This window comes from Macaca thibetana, chromosome X (assembly GCF_024542745.1).
Source record: "Macaca thibetana thibetana isolate TM-01 chromosome X, ASM2454274v1, whole genome shotgun sequence".
NCBI lineage: Eukaryota > Metazoa > Chordata > Mammalia > Primates > Cercopithecidae > Macaca > Macaca thibetana.
The window spans coordinates 134,157,187-134,178,795 of record NC_065598.1 but is presented as its reverse complement, the minus strand read 5'-3'; the positions used below and the strand labels follow the sequence as shown (position 1 = coordinate 134,178,795).

At 40.9% G+C, this 21,609-nt stretch overlaps 1 protein-coding gene across 1 annotated transcript in view; it reads left to right on the top strand.

The window, feature by feature from the left end:
* Nucleotides 1-5,590: 5,590 nt before the first annotated feature.
* Nucleotides 5,591-21,609, top strand: part of FGF13 (fibroblast growth factor 13) — a 612,099-nt gene continuing 596,080 nt past the window's right edge. Inside the window, exon 1 of the mRNA XM_050776164.1 lies at nt 5,591-5,896. The gene's annotated coding sequence lies outside the window, so the exon portion shown is untranslated. The remainder of the gene's footprint in view (nt 5,897-21,609) is intronic.

Sequence of the window (21,609 nt, the reverse complement as noted above, 5' to 3'; positions counted from 1 at the left end):
ATGCTTAGACTGATGAATGCTCAGACTGGGAAGATCTCTCTCTCTCTCTCTGTCTCTGTCTCTCTCTGTCTCTGTCTCTGTCTCTCTCTCTCTCTCTCACACACACACACACACACACACACACACACACACTCAGTATCCCATATATCTCCTTCTTAGCATTTCTCAAAGTGGAGTGAGATGAATGTGCAATTAGTTGTGTATATACTGCCCCCATCTTCCCCAGCTTGAGCTTTCTGAGGATATTGACCATGGTTTTGCTCACTCCTGGGACCTGGAAGCACCAGTCAGGTCCTAGCATGAGCTTGGCCCCAAGCAGGAGCACTCTGACTCATCTGAGTCCTATTAGTTTACTAAACCAAGTGACTTCAACCCCTCTGTCTGCCATAGACATGAACCTGAGAAAAAGTTGCAATAAGTCAATTGTGAGCTACCTTCTCGGCCGTAAATCTTATGCTCTCTATCTACCCTACTTCAGGTCACCATCGTCTGTCTCAGCTACACTCCTGCAACTGCCTTCTGACTGGTTTCCTGCGTACCTTTGGGTAGCTTTTTCTCCTTAGATTCTCTTTCACCCGCCTTAGACCCTGATCTGAAAAACTCCTCACTGTTCCCACTGGAGTCCCCTCTTTTGATGTCACTGCCATGCTTACGCCTATGCTATTTCTTCCACTGGAATGCCCTTTTCTAATATCTTAGCCTGTCTAAATTTTATTCAATCTTTAAGATATACTTTAATGGACACCCTCTATATTTAGTCTTCTCTAATTCTCTCCTTCTCTTAGCTGAAAGAGTTCTTTCTCCTGTTCTGAACTTTGCTGGCACTTTACCAGTACTTCTTCATGGTTCTAGTTACTTTCTGCTTCCTATATGATAGTTGTGAATGAACATGTCATCTCTATGACGACTACTTATCAGGACACTGGGAGCAAAATGCCATCTTTATAGCCCCCATGGTGCCTTGCACAGTGCCTGCCACATCAAAGGGGCACAATAGGCATCTGTGGAATGAATTTCTTCGTCAACCCTCCTTCAGCCTCCTCCTCCTCCTCCTCCTCCTCCTCCACTTAGCTGCCTGCTCATATAAACTGTATTAGTTTTCTAGGTCTGCAATAACAAAGTACCACAGACTGGGTGGTTGTAACAGCAGAAATGTTTTGTGTCACAGACCTGGAGGCTAAAAGTTCAAGATCATGGTGTCAGCAAGATTGGTTTCTTCAGGGAGGTATGAGGGAAGGATATGTCCCAGGCCTCTGTCCTTGACTTGTAGATGACTGTCTTCTCCTTATCTCCCTTCACGTCGTCTTCCCTATACATAATTCTGTTTCTGTGTCCAAATTTCCCTTTTTTAAAAAGACAGCCGTTGTATTTGGATTAAAACCTACCATCCTAATGACAAACAAACATTGTTCTTCAGGACCCAACCCTAATTAAATCCAACTCCAGTCAAGTGTTTACTGTGTGGGGGATACTGGACTAAGTGCAGCAGAAAGGAGTAAATATGGATTTCTCGGTATTCGAGAATCTAATGATGAAATTACAACATAATAGTACCTAGCATGATTGCTGGCATGTAGGGGGCATATTATACATGTTTAAAAAATAGGGTCCTGTTAGGGAAGTCAAAGGCCCCAGTTTTAGACTGTTCATTTTATCACTTGTTTGCTGTGTAGCATTGGGGAAGCACTTCCAGCCTCTCAGCCTGTTTCCCTATCTGAGGACCTTAGGACCCTTCCAGTTCAAACATCACCTGGTGAGTCTTTGATGGGGAGAGAAATGACATCAAGACCCACATCAGTCAGAGTTACTCCTGTCCTGCCTTGCAGTGCTCCAGCTAACTTGTTTCTGAACTTGTGGCCCTATGCTGGGGCCTTACATTATTTGATGTTGACCTCTCTAGCTCAGGAGAGGTTGAGCTCATCAAAAATGGCTGTCAATAAGCGTCTCTGGGGAATGTAGACTCTGGGAGTTCCTTGAAGGCAGTTACCGTACCATGACTTCTGTTTTAAAAATATGCATCTATTGTGGAAATTTTCAAGCATACACAAAACTAAAGAGAAATGTACAATTAACTACCCCATACCCATTATTCAGCTGCAACAATCATCAACTCAAGGGCATTCTTGGTTCTTTTATATCCCCTACCCATTCCCTTTAAGTTCAACCATCATGTCGTTTCATCTATAAATGCTCTGGTATATATCCCTAAGTGGTAAGGTAATTTTAACACAGTAACTATATCACATCTAAAAAATTAACAGCAATTCCGTAATGACTAAATATCCACTCCCTCTTGTTTCATAAACATGTTCTTGCATTTGGTATGTTTGATTCAGGATCCAAACAAGGTCCACACATTACATTTGGTTCATGTATATTTCAAATCTCTTTCAATCATTAAGTTTGCCCTCCTTCTTTTGTTTCCTTGAAATTTGTTTGTTGAAGAAACAGGAGAGCATAACATATTTGTCTCTGTATCCCTGGTGCCTAGTGCAGTGGCTAGGAAATAATCAGAACTTAATGTTAGGTGAATGGATGATTAAGTTAGTGAGTCGGTGAGTTAAGGACCACAGCCTCGTCATCCTGGCACAGTGTTTGAATGGGCTCTGTGCTTTCAGACATAGACAGCTCTCAGCTGTCTTTGCTTGTTGTCCATACTGGGAAGACTCTCTCTCCATTGATTCCTCAGTCTCCTGGTCTGTAAAGGGGAGTTACTAATACCTGGCTTCTGCTCCAGTTCCTGGGGAGATTGTGACAAAGGCTTGGATTTAAAAAATAAAACCTAAAACAGCTTTGAGCAATTGGTGCTATAAATACCAGAGGAGGAATTCTATTATTAAATGTCCTTTTGTTCATCGAAGCTTTCAGCAGAGTGGTAAGGTTGCTAAGTAGAGCCCCTTTCCTTTGTCCTTTCCACACTGCTTCCATGAATGTGGTGACTGCAACAGATACAGTCAGGAGCATGCCCTGGGGTGGGGAGCCCTGGGGCAGGGAGTCCTGGGCTCCCTTTAGACAAGTCTGCCCAGCTCTGGCCGGAGAAGCCCTGCAATATCCTATTCCATCCCGGCAAAAATAGAATAGCCAGGAGAATGCAAGGACTGAGACAACTGTTCCTGTTTTGAAAAGCATCGGAAGGATGTGGCTACAGGTGGGGGTGAATGTCTGCCCCTAAGAGCCAAGCCCAGCCAGGAAGCTGCAGGGCCTGCATGCTGGGGAGCTGAGATTTGGGCTGGATTCCTGACAGCACCTGTGACCCCAGCATCTGGCCATGTCACTGGTAACAATGGAGAACTTCTTGCCTGGAAATTCCGCATGTGTTTATGAGTCCATTAGTTTTCATTCCAAGCAAAGAAGATCAGAGAAGCTCTGATGAAAGGCCAGGATCTGCTACAGAGAAGCTAATCGCCAGTTAGGTCAGGTTTCAGCTTTCCCTGGTTTGGAGAAAATACCATTGTGAAGCCAGTAGCCATGTGGTGTAGCTCTGATCCACACAAGCAGCCAGGAAATACTTCCCTTTGGGGCATCTTTCATCTCACCTGCACTCCCACAGGGGCTCTGCGGGAGGCTGTATTCAATATTTTCCTCCTACTTAACCTTTCTCCCTCTCCCCACAACACACTTTCCACTTGAAACCAGTTCATGGAAACCAGTACCTCTGGTCTATAGCATATTGGGCATGCACGCAGCGTCTGTGCCATGAAATTACAAAAATGACAACAGAACATAGGAGTTTGCAAAATGAGCAAATCACTAGGAATTTTTAAAGTAAATTTGAAAGTAATGAGGACCTAGTAGTCCCCATATGTGTAGTGGGAAGTTTGAAACTTTCAGCCTTTTCTGAGCTTTCTGTGTACCCAAAAGAGAAGCTTATTTTGGAAGTAGAATAACTATGATTTTTTTCCTCATCAACTCAAAAAGTGGTTGAACTGATTTAGCTCAAACTATAAAAAGACAAAAAACCAAATGCGCCCTGGGACAAGATTTCTGTGTGGAATAGAATGGAAGTAACTAGAGGGGTAAGGCCATGAAAATAGAGTGCCTTAAAATCATATTCCTTCAGGTGATCTTTCACATGTTCATTAGAGAGTCTTGAGGCTCAGTTTGGGGGTGTGAGGTTCTGAGTAAAATAGTGAACTAATTCAAAATTAAACCATCTTTTTAAATAAGAGGTTACTAGAAGTTTCTCGGAATCTGAAATTATTTTTCTAAACATTTTCATTTGATTTTACATAAAGCTACCAGCACAGCCAAGATTTTCATATCTGTTTAACAAATAGGATTAACTATGTATTGACCAATTAAGGAGGGAAATAGTGTAGAATTTTTTAGAGCACGAGCTTTGGAGACAGACAGACCTATGTTTATACCCCAGCACTTCCTCTTGATAGGTCTTGAACTTGATATCGAGCCTCTGCTGTTGCTTCTGTGAAACTGAGATAAATTTATCACAGAAGGTTATGATAACAGCTGAAGAAAATGATGAAAATGAAATACTTAGAATAGTGCTGACATAAAATGAACACCCCTAAGATAGTGGTTATAGTAACAGTAGTAGTATTCATAAAATTGGGAGTGCTAAATGATTTATCTTCATGCGCTTCTCTACCGAATCATCTAAAGCAGTGTTTTCCAAAAAAGTAGAATTTTATGGTGACCACGAGTAAAAAAAATACATTTTATGCAGTGATTGAGTACACACATACATAGAAGAAACGAAAGTTTTACAGAACATACTATGTGGAATACACTCCATTGCATATAGTAACAGTGAGTATTTTCTGTGAAACTTTTAAAAATAATTTTATACATTTTATTTTTTTTTCATTTTTTAATGCTGATGATGGCCCACTAGATAGATTTCATTACTGTCTAATGGGTCATAGCCCACGGTTGGTAAAATACTTACCTAGATGAAGCCAGGGAAAGAAGTTGGCACCCTCAGGAGCCCAGAGAACTGCCTCTTCTGAATTAACACTTCTTGCCAAAGTTCAAAGCCAAAATCAATCTTCCTGGAATTTTTTTTCCCCATTAAAACTCCCTCTTAGAATAACAAATGACAGCTGGAAAGTGACTAGGCACTAGTCCTCCTCATACTTTCACCTCTGGCCTGGCTCGTGGATGATGACATTCTTTTCTAGACCCTTCTGGCAAGTCTGTCCAAGATCTGGGTTTGGCCTGTAGAATCTGATGTGTGTGTGTGTGTGTGTATTTAGGAATTGAGGGGAAAAACGGAAAGGTCTGCCAGTTTCTCGATTTTTTTCCCTCTCATGTCATCTACCTGTCAAGTTTCCGCCAGATTAGAGGGGAATCCCCACTCCACTGTGTAGTGACACTTTCCTTTCCAAAGGATCCTACTGCTCTGGAGATGTCTGAGACAGTGAGAAAGAGCCAAAGCGCCAACAGCCATGAGCTCTTTGCTCCACCTCCCTGATTTGGTCCCTTCGCCTTGACAGAGCCTTGGTCCAGTAAGATGATCTGACCACAGCTGGTCTCCTACACTTAGAACAAGTTGGAAGCAAGAGAACTTGGGGAAGGAATTCAGTTTCACTAAAAATAGCTGCAATATAGACCCAGTGACTTACCACTCCTCAGAACAGTCTGATATGAACTGCATAGGGTCCGCTGGCCCCTGCAATCACTCTGGACTATTTGCTTTTCCAGCCTGGAGCCCTTGAAGCCAGGAGGGGATTAGGGTGTTGGGGGTGCTTTGGCTCAGATGCAGACTATTGCAAACCACAGAAACGCACAGTGACGACATGACCAAGAAGCTTCCTACCCTTGGCCTGGGAGCAAGTGACTGTGGGCACTAATAACAACAGGGCCTTTTAAGATTTTGGTCCATGGTGGAATCTTGCTTGTTTCTCACCACCAGGCCCATTGCGTCTCCACTTCTAAGGTAGGTGAAACCAAACTCATTGGGGAAAATGCTATGGGAATTGGTATCCTCTTAGGTAACCCAGGCCCAGGTTTCCTTGGCCTAGGGTGGGGAGACAAATGTCTGGGCAGGACATAGCCTCCAAATAAAAATACAACTCCATGCTCCCAACACACTGATCAAGGCACAGTAATGTTTGGGAATTAATTCCTTTCCTTGTACCCTCTCACCCAAAAGCTAAGGAACTAGCTAGCAAGAAAGCACTTCAATGTTAAATTTAACCCTTTATCAACTACTCTACCTGAAACTGCTCTATTCTAGGTGCCTTGTCCTTCCTGACTCATTACTCTGTGAATGTGAATTTGGGTCAGAGCACTGGTTATCTGTGTTTTGCTTGTCTGCTGTGCAGCCGTGGAGAGTAATATAAAGCTGCACAGGGCAGGTATTCCTATAGTTCAGACAGACCTTGTGAAAGAGAGATTCCAACCCAGGTGCACAAAAGACTTGCTTGGATTCCATTTCCTTCCTGAAATATTGCTGTCAGAACTCATCTCTGATTTCTAGCCTGTTTATAGCAATGGGCATTAGGGAAGGAGCTGGAATTGAAGGGGAGCTAGAAAGTTCTGGGGGTGAGGTTAGACACCCTCTGAGAGGAAAAGAAGCAAGCTTGGTTGTTGGAAGGTTAAACACTAGCAATTTCTTGCTCAACGATGACTTTTGAGCATTTGCTAAGCAAATTACTATGCCAGCATTCCAACTAGCCAAACCGACGTGTTTTCATGAAAACGAAGAGACACTTTAGTAACAGATATGCTTTATTTAAAGGAAAATGACAATCTTAAAATATCACATGGCTTTAGGAAACAAACCTTCAGCCTCAGAATCATCTGTGTCTGTGCATTTTTTAGAAAGATGAATTAGGCCGGTCGCGGTGGCTCATGCCTGTAATCCCAGCACTTTGGGAGGCCGAGTGGGTGGATCACGAGGTCAGGAGATCAAGACCATCCTGGCTAACACGGTGAAACCCCGTCTCTACTAAAAATACAAAAAAATTAGCCGGGCGTGGTGACGGGCGACTGTAGTACCAGCTACTCGGGAGGCTGAGGCAGGAGAATGGCTTGAACCCTGGAGGCGGAGCTTGCAGTGAGCCGAGATGGCACCACCGCACTCCAGCCTGGGCGACAGAGCCAGACTCCGTCTCAAAAAAAAAAAAAAAAAAAAAAAGAAAAAAGAAAGATGAATTAGACTGATCCTTGAACTTTGTATCCCCTGCCCACTTTTTTCCTTTTGCCCATCTTCAAGGTAGATAGTGTGCAAATAACACAAACTTAAAATCTTAAAGCTAGAAGAAATCTTGGAAGTCATATAGTCTAATCCTTATTGGAGCTTGAGTTGAGATGAGTGACCATCTGGTTTCCACCTATATTGGTGTCTCAATTTCCCCTGCAACCTCAAAAGGGCTACATGGTAGATAAGTCCATTTTGAAGCCATGCTCTATCAGCATCACATCCTACTAGCACTATCTCTTTTCCAATATTACCTTCTGGCCATTCATTTTGCATAAATCTAGAGGAAACTCAAATATTTTGAATTATTTTTCCCATGTTCTATTTGTACAACCATATATCATCACTAATACCAGAAATTCGAATGTGCTGTCACATGTTATGGAAAGTTGTCAGGGGTTTTACATTTAAATGGGGTGTTTATTTAATATAAACACTCCAAATAAAGTGATTTCTTTTTCTTCTGCTGAACAAGGAGATTTGCAGGAGGTTGCCTCTTAATAGTCTACTTGCCTATTACTTTGAATTATTACTCCACTAATAAAATTTCTACATACAAACAACTTTTTAGGAATGCATTTGCCAGTAAAGGAGTGGTTCCCAAACTCCATTTCATGAACCAATGCCAGGCTGGCTACCCAGGAATCACCTGACAAGGTTGTTTAAAGATGTCATTTCTGATCCATATCCCCAGAAATTCTGATTCAGAAAGTCTGGGGTGGAGCTCCAGAAGCTAGACTTAGCAAGCAATCATTCTGAGGCATGGCTAGGTTTGGGAAGCACTGTGAAAGTCTAGGCCCTCATATTTTTGTTTTGTCTCATATCTCTTAATTATTTTTCCCTTTGGGATAAAGTTCAAATTCTTTAACTCAGCATCCCCCCAGGCCCTCCATGATCTAGCCCTAACCTACCTTTCAAATCTTATTTCTCATTCTTCCTCTTCCCCACTTCCAACACTCATGGTAGAATTGAACTAGCCGCTGTGTTCCATTTTGCTTTTATGCCTGGAAACTTTACTCATGCTATTGCCTTTGACTATGTGTCCTTCCCCACTTCTCTGCACACCCAAATCTACCCCATTTCTCATGGTCTATACTATAGTGTGCATAAGATTGATGTGGAAGACTCCTTTAAAATGCCAACTCCTGGGTCTTATTTCGGGAGTTTCTGATTCAGTAGATCTGGAGCTCTTAAGAACCTCAGAGAATCTGATGCTGACCACACATTCAGAAACACTGCATTTAGCTCAAATGCCATCTCTTTACAAAACCATTTCTGGAAATGTTTGCCCTTTCCTACTACGACTCTTAGAGTATTTTGTTTGTAGCTCTATGATTTAACACTTCACTCTTTACCTTATCTTTGATTTATTCATGTATGTCATCATTTTCCTCACTCAATGCATATTTATTGAATATAAAAAGCATATCTTTCCTTCAAGAACTTAAACTCTTTGAGAGATTTTAAGAGTCCTTTAAGAAGGACACTGCTTATTTATCGCTGTAAACGTAGGCATGAATCTGGTCTGTGTCGATGGAGGGTGGTAAAGTTTCAATCTCTTTGTTGTAGATGGGAGGGAGGATAGAACTTGTCCCAAGGTGAAACTTTATTTTCCCAAGGAGATGTGTACATGAGGCAGGTCTTTCCCTGTCTCCATGTCCCAGATCTGAGATTTATGCACAAGAGTGGGATCTCGGAAGCCTTCTGCGGTTGGGCAGTCTCAGAGCACAGTGATGACTGGATTCCAGAGAGTCTCTTGGCTTAGATAGGAAGGGAAGCACCTGGCACTTCTAAATACAGTACCGCTGCCATATGCGGATCCTTCCCACCATAAGGAAGGGATCAGCACAGTATCAAGGGGTACCAAGGAGGGGCAAGAGATATTTGGTGATAAGGATCTGGAGGGACTTCCCTTGGGACAGGCTTCCCTTCTTTGTCTCACCTGAAGCAGCAATTGCAACTTCTTTGAAATTGTTTTTGAAATGCTGAGGCTCCTTAATTATTTTTAATATACTTTACACATATATAATAATCCATACTACCAGCTGAGTATTATATTTCCATATTGCCAGTGTCATATAATTATATAAAACATGTATACATGTATATATACACATATGCCCATGACTGTCTTTTACTATAGATTATTTTACAGAAATTGTGTCACGTTACTCACACCTTTTTGTATCTTACTCTTCTTGCCTTTTACTAGTTATGTGGCCTTAGATTCTTTGAGCTTCAGTTTCCTCACGAGAAAATGAGGATTATAATAGAACCTATCTCATAGAGTTGTTGTGAGCAGTCAACTAGTTAAAATACATAAAGCACTTAAAAGAATACCATGTATGAATGTTTGCTATTATCATCGTTACTATTACTCCCATTCAATAAAACCTACAAATCAACGGCAGTCTCACTATTTCATTCTTTTTAATGGCTGCAAAGCATTCTGTGATATAGATGGAAATTCATTTATTCAACCATTCCACTTTTAGTGGACATTCACTTTATTTCCAATTTATATTTTACCACTAAAGAGCAACATAGCAATAAATACCTTTATATATATACTCTTACATGCTGTTGGTTTTTTTCAGTCTGAAACAGGTTCCTAGGAATGAAATAGCTGGGTTGAAGGGTATACGCATATTGTTTTTAATTTCATCAAATGTTGACTTATTGCTTTTTAAAAAGCATGTAACATATTTACAAGTCTACTCGTAATTTATGAGAGTACAAATTTCCCCTTGCAATCCCACCAACAGTTTATCTTACTGCTCTTTTTAAATTTTGTAAGTCTTATGGATAAAAAGAAGTCATCTCATTGTTACATTAACTTAAGTTTCTCTGTTTACTTATGAGTCTGACTTTTGAAAAAATCATTGGCCATTTGAATTTGCTTCTCTATGAAGTAGTTCTTCCTACCATTTGCCTGTTTTTTGAATGGGTTGTTTCTCTTTGTCAGTTGTTAAGAGGTTCTTGTATATTATAGCTATAAGCCCCTCATCTGTTCTCTGGGTGCAACTATGTTTCCAATTCCTTGTTTACCTATTGATTTAATTATTATGTCTTCTGCCAAAATTTTGAAGAATTGTATATAGTCAAATATCTTAAGGTCTCTCCGTTTCTAGATTGTGCATGTTGTTCCCTAGATTTTCTTGCAGGACTTTTACTATTTTTACATTAAAATATGTATTTATCTGGAAACTATATTGCTTTTAGGTGTAAAATAGAGGTTCAACTTGATTTTAAGTTAATAGCCAGTTGCATCCACACTGTTCACTAGCAATCCATCTCTTCCCCACTGAAATGAAACATCACCTTTGTCATGTATTAAACGCTTAAATATGCTTTTCAATTCCACATTATCTATTTTGTTCCTTTGATCTGATCATCTATTACTCCCAAGCCACTACCATGTTTTGATTTAATTACAATGACTTTAGAGTATATTCTCATATCTGGTTAAGATATTTCTCTCTCATTATTATTATTTTTCATGACTTTTCTGGGGTATTTATTCTTTTATATAAGTATTAAGATTATATTATATAAATGCCCTCATTTTTTTCCCCTAAAAAAACCACCCTGGGAATTTTCAATTGGAATTTAAAAAATAATATTGACTGGGAGAACTGAGGTCTTATGATATAAAGTTTTGTTATTCATTCATTCATTCCTTATTTTCAGATTTTGTTTTACATCCTTCAGTAAGGTAGAGCAATTTTCTTCACGCTGGTCTGATGCTTTTCTTGTTAAATTCAGTGCAGTGTATTACATAGGTTATTTTCATTATTGTGAATATAATGTTTCTCATTTCTATTTCTTGGTGTTTGTTGTCTGAATAGAGATACACTATTTGTTTCACAGTAACCTTGTATTCCTTTATGGTACCACATTCTTTGAATAAATCTCATCGATTTTACTAGAGTGTTTGGTTTTCTAGCTATACAAATATACCATTAGCAGACAAAGAAATAGATATCATTTCTGATGTTTATATTCATTTACTTTTTGGTCTTTTTATTAACTAGACCATCCAAGGCAATGTTGAGTAATAAACAAAGATAAGAGGCATTCTTGTCTTGTTCTGAATTTTATTTGAACAAGTCAGTGCTTTGCCATTTGGGATTATATTTCGCATCCGTTTTTGTTAAACAATCTGTACTATTTTAAAAGATTTTATTCTAATCTTATTTAGCTTAGAAATTTATTAGGAAGGTAGCTGAATTTTATCAATTGACTTTTAAGCCTTTCTTGATATCATCACTCATATGGTTTTCCTCTTTAAGGTATTGACGTAATTAATTATGTTGATAGATTTACCGATACTGAAACTCCTTTGCATTTCCAAATTCAATTATGTATGTCAGTTAGTAATTTCTATGAAACAAACCAGTCAAAATCTCAGTGGCTTTAAAAACAGCAATCATTTGTTACTGCTTATGTGTCTTCAGGTTAGCTGGGGTCTGGCTGATCCAGTTTGGGTTGAGCCGAGTGGCTCTGATTGTCACTGTAGGTCTGTTGGGGCTGCTTTACTTCAGGTTGTAATGGCAAGTGCAGCTCTGCCCTAAGTAACTCTTACCCTCCTGACAAGGCAAGCAGGCTAGCCAGGCAAGTAGGCTAGCCAGCCTAGTCTCCAGGTGACTGCGGAGACACAGGAGGGAAAGAGAAAATGCACAAAGTTTCCTAACGCCTAGGCTGGGAAGTGGCATATTTCCATCTCATTTTATTTGCCATAGCAAGTCAGTTGGCTGATTTCAAAGTTAAGGAGCAGGGAAATGTACACCATGTAAAAATACCTGAGCACAGGGAGGAGTGAAGAACTGGAACCTATACTGTAATCCACCACACTCTAGTTGATTATAATTACACTTTATTGAAAGATTGCTGGATTGTATTTGCTAATGTTTTATTCAGAATGTCAGCATTTACACCCAAGAATTAGTGCCTAAAGATTTCTTTTTTGTGTTCTTCCTTTTAGGTTTGGATATTAAATTTAGGTTGGCTTTATAAAAAAGAATTAAGGGGTTTACTTTATTTTTTGTGGTCCATAAGAGTTTAAATGACAGTAAAATTACTTGTTTTAAAAGAAAAGAGTTGACCTGAAACAAATGATTCTCTCTGCTATGATGACTGTTTCAGTGGTAGATGTTTACTCATGATTTAATTCTTTTATTTGATAACTGACCTATTCAATTTTTATACTTCTTGTGGGGTTAATTTAGCTTTCTAAAAAAATCTTCCTTTTTCTCTAGGTTTTCAAATGTGTTGTTACAGAGTTTCATGTAGTTTCTTTTATAATTATTTAAAATTTTCTCCTCTGTGGTTGTGTCTGTTTTTTCATTTCAAGTCCTGTAAATATTTATTCCTTTTTTCTTAATTATACTTGCAAGATGATTATCTGTTTTATTTCTCAAAGAACAATTTTTGGCTATTTCATTAATTACAGCTTTTATGTTATCAAAGGCTTTCCTAGTTCTTTTTAGTTTAATTTGTGGTTCTTTTCCAAATATTATAAGATGAATTTTAAGCTCATTTACCTTCTCATCTTTGTTTATTAATACCGAAAACATTTAAGAATAGAATTTTTTTCTCAGTCATAAGTGGGAGTTGAACAATGAGAACACATGGACACAGGGAGGGGAACATCACACACTGGGGCCTGTCGGTGGTGTGGGGCAAGGGGAGGGAGAGCATTAGGACAAATACCTAATGCATGCAGGGCTTAAAACCTAGATGACGTGTTGATAGGTACAGCAAACCACCATGGCACATGTATACCCACGTTAACAAACCTGCACGCTCACCACATGTATCCCAGAACTTAAAGTAAAAATAAATAATTAAATAAAAGAATATAAGCCGGGCGCGGTGGCTCAAGCCTGTAATCCCAGCACTTTGGGAGGCTGAGACGGGCGGATCACAAGGTCAGGAGATCGAGACCATCCTGGCTAACACGGTGAAACCCCGTCTCTACTAAAAAATACAAAAAACTAGCCGGGCGAGGTGGCGGGCGCCTGTGGTCCCAGCTACTCCGGAGGCTGAGGCAGGAGAATGGCGTAAACCCGGGAGGCGGAGCTTGCAGTGAGCTGAGATCCGGCCACTGCACTCCAGCCTGGGCGACAGAGCCAGACTCAGTCTCAAAAAAAAAAAAAAAAAAAAAAAAAAATATAATTTTTTTCTGAGTACAACATTCTTTGTATCACATAGATTTTGGAATAAAATGTTCTTTTTAATAGCTGTTTACGTAGTTTATAATTTCACTTTTGATTCAATGGTGTTCTAGGAGTATATTTTGTAATTTCCTCTTTTTCTTTTCTATTTTATTTTAGGTTCAGTGAGTATATGTGCAGGTTTGTTCCATGGGTAAATTGCATGTCACTGAGGCTTGTTGTAAGAATGATTCTGCTACCAAGGCAGCGAACATAGTATCTGACAGGTACAGCCTCCCAACTCATGTTCCCATCTTTGTGTCCACGTGTATTTAATGTTTAGCTCCCACTTATAAGTCAGAACCTGCGGTATTTGGTTTTCTGTTTCTGCATTAGTTCACTTAGGATAATGGCCTCCAGCTGCATCCATGTTGTTGCAAAGAACATGATTTCATTTTTTTTTTTAGCGGTATTGTATTCCATAGTGTATAGGTACCACATTTTCTTTATATAGTCTGCTGTTGATGGGCATTTAGGTTGATTCCACGTCTTTGCTATTGTGAACAAAGCTGCAATGAACATACAAGAGCATGTGTCTTTTTAGTAGACCGATTCATTTTCCTTTGGGTATATACTCCAAAACAGTTATTTTTGCATATTTTTAAATCATTCATTTAAATTGTATAGTTGTTATGCTCAGAAAAGCTCTTTTCCATTGTCTTTAACAACAACAACAAAAAAAATCACAGATTTTCCTATATTTCTTCTCTTTTCTCCTTCTAGGAGACTTCTTATTTTTCAGGATCTATCTTCCAAGGTTCTTATGTTTCTCCTCATCATTTCATTGTCTTTATATTTTTGACTTTGTGCTTTGTGATTCTTCTTCCACTTTATCTTCCAGGCCACTGTTTTGGGTCTCAGCCATAATCCTCTTCTTAAATGCATCTACTGAACTGTTTATTTGGGAAATCACATTGTTGTTTGCAGTTCTAGAAAGTCATTTTTATGCTGTGCGTGTATCTCCTTATATGCTCCTATTTTGCTATTGTTGTTGGTAGTCATGGTTTTCAAGTTGTCGCTTGTCTCTCCTCCCATCAGTTTAATTTTTTTAGGTATACATTGCTCAATTTACCTCTCTGACTGGTGATTGCTGAACCCATAGAAATGGTTACAAAGCATTTTGTTGTCAGCACATTGAGGTCAGCTCATATTAGAAGGGGAGCTCCCCAAGGGGGAGTAAACCATCGAGTAGTGGGAAACTAGTACCTGGAGAAAGCTACTGCCTTCCCAGGTCTACAGGGACCCTGTCTGTTCCTTTAGTTCATTCCTTCTTGGCCTCTTGAAGGTTTAGGAGACCAGGAACACAAGTATAATGTTGTTTTCCCAGTCCCCTAGTCTCTTTGTGCTGGGCCTTTCTAGTACTGGATCCAGGCTTTGCTCAAGGGGCAAAGCCTGACAACCCTTATTTCTGTTGAGTCTTCCCACAATGTCTAGGACCCCCACTCATATCCAGCTCTTCTCCTTCGGCTTCAGTAGCCATTAGGTTGAGGAGAAGCAGGTAGCCTGGCGCTGACAATGGGAAACAACACATGCTTAGGTTGATATCTTCCCAGAGCCTTCTGTTTGGTTTCTAAAGAAGAAGAAAAAAGGCCTTTGTATGGACTTTAGTTACATTATTTCCTAGGGAGTCACTTTATAATAACACAGAACTAGTGGTGAAATTCAGGGTGGGTACCTGCATCAGTTTGGGTACAGTCATGAAAATAGAGCCACCGAAATGTTACAATGATGAGGAATTTAATATATTTTAGAAACTGGGTTCATAAAAAGTAGGAGGAGCTAGGAGAGTGAAAGTCTGGGAGATTCATGCTGGAGGATCAGACAAATATCTCTAATGACTTTAACTTGAAACACTGGAGGAGGTGAGGAGACCAAAGCTCACAAGAATTCTGAGAAGTCGCCAGGTCTAGTTACATAAGGCTGATAGGAAGTGGGACCTCATAGAGAGATCTGTGAAGCCACACTGTCTGACTGTCACAGCCTCCTGAGAACAATGACTTCTGCTTCACTCCCACATTCCAAGTCTTGAGTGAGTTTCTCTCAGTGGCAAACTCTAACCTGGAACCATACAAGCAAGGAGCTTCTGAAAACCTACTTCCCAGCCTTAACCAGAAGTGGTCGCCGAGTTGACATGAGGCAATCCAGCACAGTACCCCAGAAGAAAGAACAAAGACTAGCAGTGTAGGATTATGAGTGTGGCTAAGGAAGCCTCTGGAGAGGATTCCTCTGTCCTTAGTCACAGTGCCATAGCTTTCTTGATTAGTGTGCCTTGATGTGGTTTTCAGAAATGTCCTCTTCACTACCAAAAAAGACAAAGCATCACTCACTATCCATGGATTCTTTCAGAATCCTCTGGCCCATGCCAACCGTAGCCTTCTTGACAGTGTCAGCATCTGATAGGCAAAAAGTATTGGATTTTGCAACAGAATAACCTGGGTTCAAATACTGCTAGTGCTATTACATAGATATGGGAACCTAAGCTGGTAAATTACCCTTTCCAAGCTCTTTTCATTACTTGTAAATCAAGGGTGACACTATGTAATACTGAGAAAAGGTACAAGGATGAAATGACAGTTTATATAAAGCACCATATATTAATTTCCTCCCTTATTTTGGGTCATTAGTCTTGCTGCCTTGACAATGCTTCTGGTGCATGCCTAAAGCAAAGGAAAATGATGCTGTCATTTCTTTTCTTTTATAGTAAGTGGGGACCCTCCAAGGAGATTCTCTTTTGCTGTCCTAGCAACAGTAAGGCACACCTCCTATTATTGATCTGAGTTGCCTCCCCAAAGTAGACGACAGTGAATCCTTACCTTGCAAGCTGGGCAATGTAGGGAGGGAAAAGGCCTTATAGAATACAGTGGAATAAATAGAGAAAAAAATGTAATAAGAAACAATCATGCAAGATCCTCATAGTGAGAGAGGGGATGAGAACATGGAAAGGGAAGTAGCAGCAGAGACTGCACTGGGAGAAGTAAAATGGGGAAGAATAAAGAATCCCACACGTGGGATACTGACAAGAGTACATGACTAGGGAGGTCTCTTAGAGAAGACCGCAGTTAGCTACAGTATGGCAGGTACAGTTATGACAACAGTGTAATGGGTAAAGTCACTTCAGCCATGTGCCAGACACATCCCTTCTGCACCGTGTAAAATCATACCAAGTAGGTTACAGTTTCAAGTGAAGGAAAGTATAGGTCCAAGTGTCTTATCATTAGAAACCCAGCTTGTTATTTCTTGACCATCTGTAAGTCACTTCTCTTTCTCTAAAATGTAACAGTTGTATACAGTACTAGCTGTGTGTACGGGCTCTTCACATGTCCCAACCCCTGGCACTCCAAAGAAGACTCCAAGAAGCTACCCAAGAAGACAAAGGATCAGAAGCAGAAGGCCTGGCAAGGCAGTGATCATTTCAACTATCTGAGGAAGAGGAAGATTTCCAGAATCTTTCTTCACCAAAATCGTGGGCAGTAAGACAGGGTTGGAGAGAAACAGAGAGAGAATGTGTCACAGATGGGAATCTCTGAAAGCAGATGGAGTTTGTGGTGGAAGACGTTTTCATTAGGGATCAACAACTGTGAAAGGAAGTGGGAGGAGGCTGGATTGGGCAAAGGGAGAAGTTGAACTGTGAAGCAGGACCAACGAAGCCTTAGCCTACCTGGCAGGGAGCTCTGGAGTGAATAGTGTCTGTCAGAGTGCCTGTGTTGATCTAAAATGGCCAGGCTTTGCTCATTCATGGAATGTGGGCTGCCCTAGGAAGGGAATGACCTCAGGGGAAGCAGTTCCACAGCAGACAAACCGTGAGGGAGCTGAGAGCGGGAAGCTACCTAGTGACTGCACTCCCCACAGCTGGGCAGCAAGCCTTTCTTGGGAGGAGAATCTGGACAGCACTCCTTTATGTCTGCCACACTGTGGGGGTGGGGGGTAGCGGGGTGTGAGGAGGGGCACGGGTCAGGCACTGACAGAAAACAAAGGAAAGCCCAGTAAGCCCTGAGATCTCTTCCCTTTCTCTAATGTTTGACTTTATCTTAAGGGAAATTTTAGAGGTATTTTTTCTTTCATAATATTAACAAAATATTCAGTGTCATATTGTGGAAAGAGCAGGGATTTTGGAAGCAGAAGGGTCTACTTGCATCTCAATCCTGTCTGGGTGCACCTCTTACTAGCTGTATAATCTTGGATATGTTGCTCCATCTCTCTGAGCTTGTTTCCTCATCTGGAAAATGGAGATAATAATAGTCATTCACTCAGAGGGTTGCTTTCAGTATAAAGTGCTATATTCTGGAGAAATATGTAGTACATACTAGTAAATTAAACAAATAACATTATAATGATGAGGATATTTATTGTGCCTCTTATGTGCCAGGCACTGTTATACCACAGGTTGGGCATGGGACAAGTTACTCTTGGAGGAATTTCACAGAGTCCTTTTCTTCTACGAATTTACAATCTTGTTGAGAGAATTCAAGATATAGGCAAATACGAGGGGCTAACAACTTACTACTCTACCCAATAATTTTTTTGTGAAATAAAATTTTCTTTCCCGAGCTGTTTTATTTTACCACTGTCTGTATGACTGCTAGAATGAAGACAAGAACAAGACCTGAAAATCTCCTGGAAACTGACCCAGGCCAAAGTCTTTTGTGTGTTACTTCCTGGGAGAGAAAATGGCAAGGTCCTCAATTTCAGATGTAGTGAATATCGGGAGCATGCTATGAGGAAAAGACCAACTTTGATTACCCATTCCTCTTTGACACAGGTGATTCTGAATGCCGTGGAATGATAGGGATTCTGGGAGAAGATCCAGTGCTGCCCGGTGATACTGGTTGGGAATGAGACGGAATCTTTGAAAAAGCTGTAACTCATTGTTTCCTTCTTCACTGGAGAAGAAAGTGACAAACATTTAAAGATGTTCATTCCTGACAGGCATCCCAACATTACATTATAATGGCCCAAATGTCAATTTTACAGGAGGCAGAAAATCACATATCTGCTTGGTGTAGATTGGAAAGGTCTTAGTGTTAAGCTGCTTTTGGATACATCATTGACATCGCTCTGTCTTGTAACTTTGTCTCACTCTAAAACCCATTCGGGTTTATAGCAGGCAAACAGAGAGAACAGAGAAGACTTGATCTGAAAATCTTTCTGGACTTCTCATTTCAGTTACCTATTGCTGTGTAACAAAGCACTCCCAAACTAAGTGACCTAGAACAACCACCAATTTGCTCACAAGTCTGTGGGTTGGGAATGGGGACAGGGTGCAGCAGGAATGGCTCTTTGGCGTCCTGTGAAATCTGGAGGCTCACAGCTCGAATGGTTAGGAGCTGACTGAGATGGCTTCATTGGTGTGATATGTCTGGAGCCTCAGCTCTTGCCATCAGCTGGATTGTTCAGTTCCCTCTTACATGGACTCCTCATATGGTCAGCCCGGGCTTCCTTACAACTTGAGTCTCAGGGTGTCTGGCTTCTTACATGGTGTCTGGCTTCCCCTTGAGGGAAGTGCATCTGCCAAGTTTCTTAAAGGTGAGGACTGAAACTGGCATAAGATCACTTTAGCCACATTACAAGTCACAAGGACAGCCTGGATTCAAGGGTGAGGGAAATAGATATTAGCTCTGCAAGGTGGAGTGGCATATACGTATATACAGGATTAGGAGAACTTGTTGGTCACGACTCCAGTAACTATCGCTGCATAGCCTATTACCCTCAAATTGAGTAGTTAAAAACAAATTAGAAATGAAAAACACAATGTTATGGGTTAGGAATGTGAGGAGGACTCCACTGAGTAGTTCTCCACTGAGGGATCTCTCATAAAGTTGCAGTCACATGTCAGCTGGGGCTGCAGTTATCTCGTGGTATGATTGTACTTGACATCCAAGACAGATCTCTCCCTTTGCCAGCAATGCTGACTGTTATCTGGGAGCTCAGCTAGCATGGCTGACTGGTGAGCCTAAATGTGAACTCTCTGGTATGGCAGCCTCAGTGTGGACAAACTTCATACATGGTAGCTGGCTTTTCCCAGAGCAAACATTCCAAAGAGGGCCAGGCAGAAGCTACATGGCCTCTTCTCACCTAACTTAAAAGTAACAGAGTAGCACTTCTACCATACTCTATGGGCTGAAGTAGTTACAAACCCAGTCAGTATCAAGAGGGGAGGACGTAGTGGCCACCTTTCAATGTCCCATTTTAAAACTGCCACGGTGGCCAAGAGTTGGGGAGTTGGAGATTATGTTTTCCAGCTCCTATGTTATAGAAATCCACCAACTCATCGGAGATCCCATAAAAATGAACCTTAAATCATGATATAGATAAACACTGCAGGGTTTGAATCAGAAATGAATGCCTTTCACAGCTCTGGCATTTGGATCTGAACATTCAAATTGTTGAGACTTAAGCGTAAAAATTAAAGTGGCTTCCACCTCCCAGATCTTGGCCCAGTGGGCTTTTCTTTATCTCAGGCACCTTGGCTGGAAGTGTAGCTTTTGCCAGGCTGCCTCCTTTTGAAGCAGCTTTCTGCTGTGAAATGTTTTCACAAATGAAAAACGTGTTTTATCCAGTGAGAAGCAGTCTTATCACTAAAGTATCTAATGTAGTGGTGCCTGATGACAATGTCTCTCCACCCAGGTAGTCCAAAACTGCCAGAAAAAAACCCCTAAGTGTATGTGTCCTCTGCCCTCCTGCTCACTCCAACTTTACCCTCTAGCACAGACAAGGGAACCATGTGGCCTCTTGCCCAGAAACATTGCTCAGAACTGCTGTAGGATGAGCAAACCTGGAATCCAGAGTCTGGTATCTTGAGGCATTTGTAGACTAGTAGGAGACTGACACTGAGATAATAGGGCCAAGGGGGTGAGCCTCTTAGGACCTTTTCCACTTCACTACCAAGTAGTAAAGCCTCTGTCCTTTATTCCAGAAAGCAACCCAGTCCTCTTTAGAGGCACGGCCATGCAGCATTTTGTTTTAGAATATCGCTTTAATTCCAGGACTAATTCACTCTACTACACGGAATAACTCTGCACCCCATGCTCTACCGGGTCAATGGAATTTCTCTCATAAGAGCAGCAGAGACAGACAGAATGGGACACATTTTACCAAAGTGACAAGGCACAGAGAGGTCTAGTGACCAGATAAGTGCAAATTGCTAAACTGAAAACTGAGGGTACTTCCACTACGATGGGATGAGGGAGATGGATCTGGGTGGGAAAGGGGAAGTACTATAAGCTAAGCCAGGTCTTCCTTGAGATGCTTCAAGACTGAATCCCTTTGGGGGCAGGAAAAGACCTTCCGACCATCCTCACACAGATGTCAGATCTTCCAGCTGACCATCCTGCATTACCAAGTAACTTGGGGGCTGGACACTGGAGCATGCCTTTTTCCGAGTCAATTCCAACAACACTTTTTTCATATTAAATATCTCATGGGGCTTTGAAGAGAGAAAGTCCCCCATTCCTTTCACAGAACAAGCTGCCAGTGACCTCGTTAGCAGAATCTTCAGAAGCTTGGTTTAGATAAGAATGTTTGTCCCTGCACTTGAATATTCATAATCCTTGGTCTCTGACATGAACGTCCTTATGATGTCATTGATTTGTCTCTATATGGACACAAACCACCATATTGTTCTTGCATGAAGTATTTCCTTTATCTTCTGATATTTCTTTCCCAGGGTGGTTTACAGTGAAGAAAAACGCTGTATTTTACCTGTTTGTGTTTATGGACAGATAGACTCCACTAATTTTCCGAAGCAGACATCTCAACTCACCTTGATCATATTAACTAACCTAGGTTTGGTCATATATTGAAGATTAGTCTCCTTTAAGGAACAGAATGATATCTAGCTTCCAGCTGGAAGTTGCCCTTGCTAGAGGTGTCATTGTCGATAGGGCTTAGACAGGGATCTTATCTGTGGAGAGAACTTTCCTATACATCTTAACGTGGCAGGAAAGCTGAGACACCTGGTGTCCACATCAATGCCATGCTTAATATCTTCCAAGACAGAAACTGACCCTTTTCCCAAAATAAGGTATTGTTACTTATTGGAGGGATGTGGACAAAGTAAATGGTATGTACACAACAGAGGAGTATGTGTGTGTATGCTTTTGATTGAACGTGCTGGGCTAGGGAAGTTTTAAAAGATCTAGGAGTTTAGAATTCGCAGACAGGACCAGTGAAAATGTGCCTCCCACCTCTTTTTAAGAGGCTGATAGGAGTTTTGAGAGACCAAGTGGTATAACA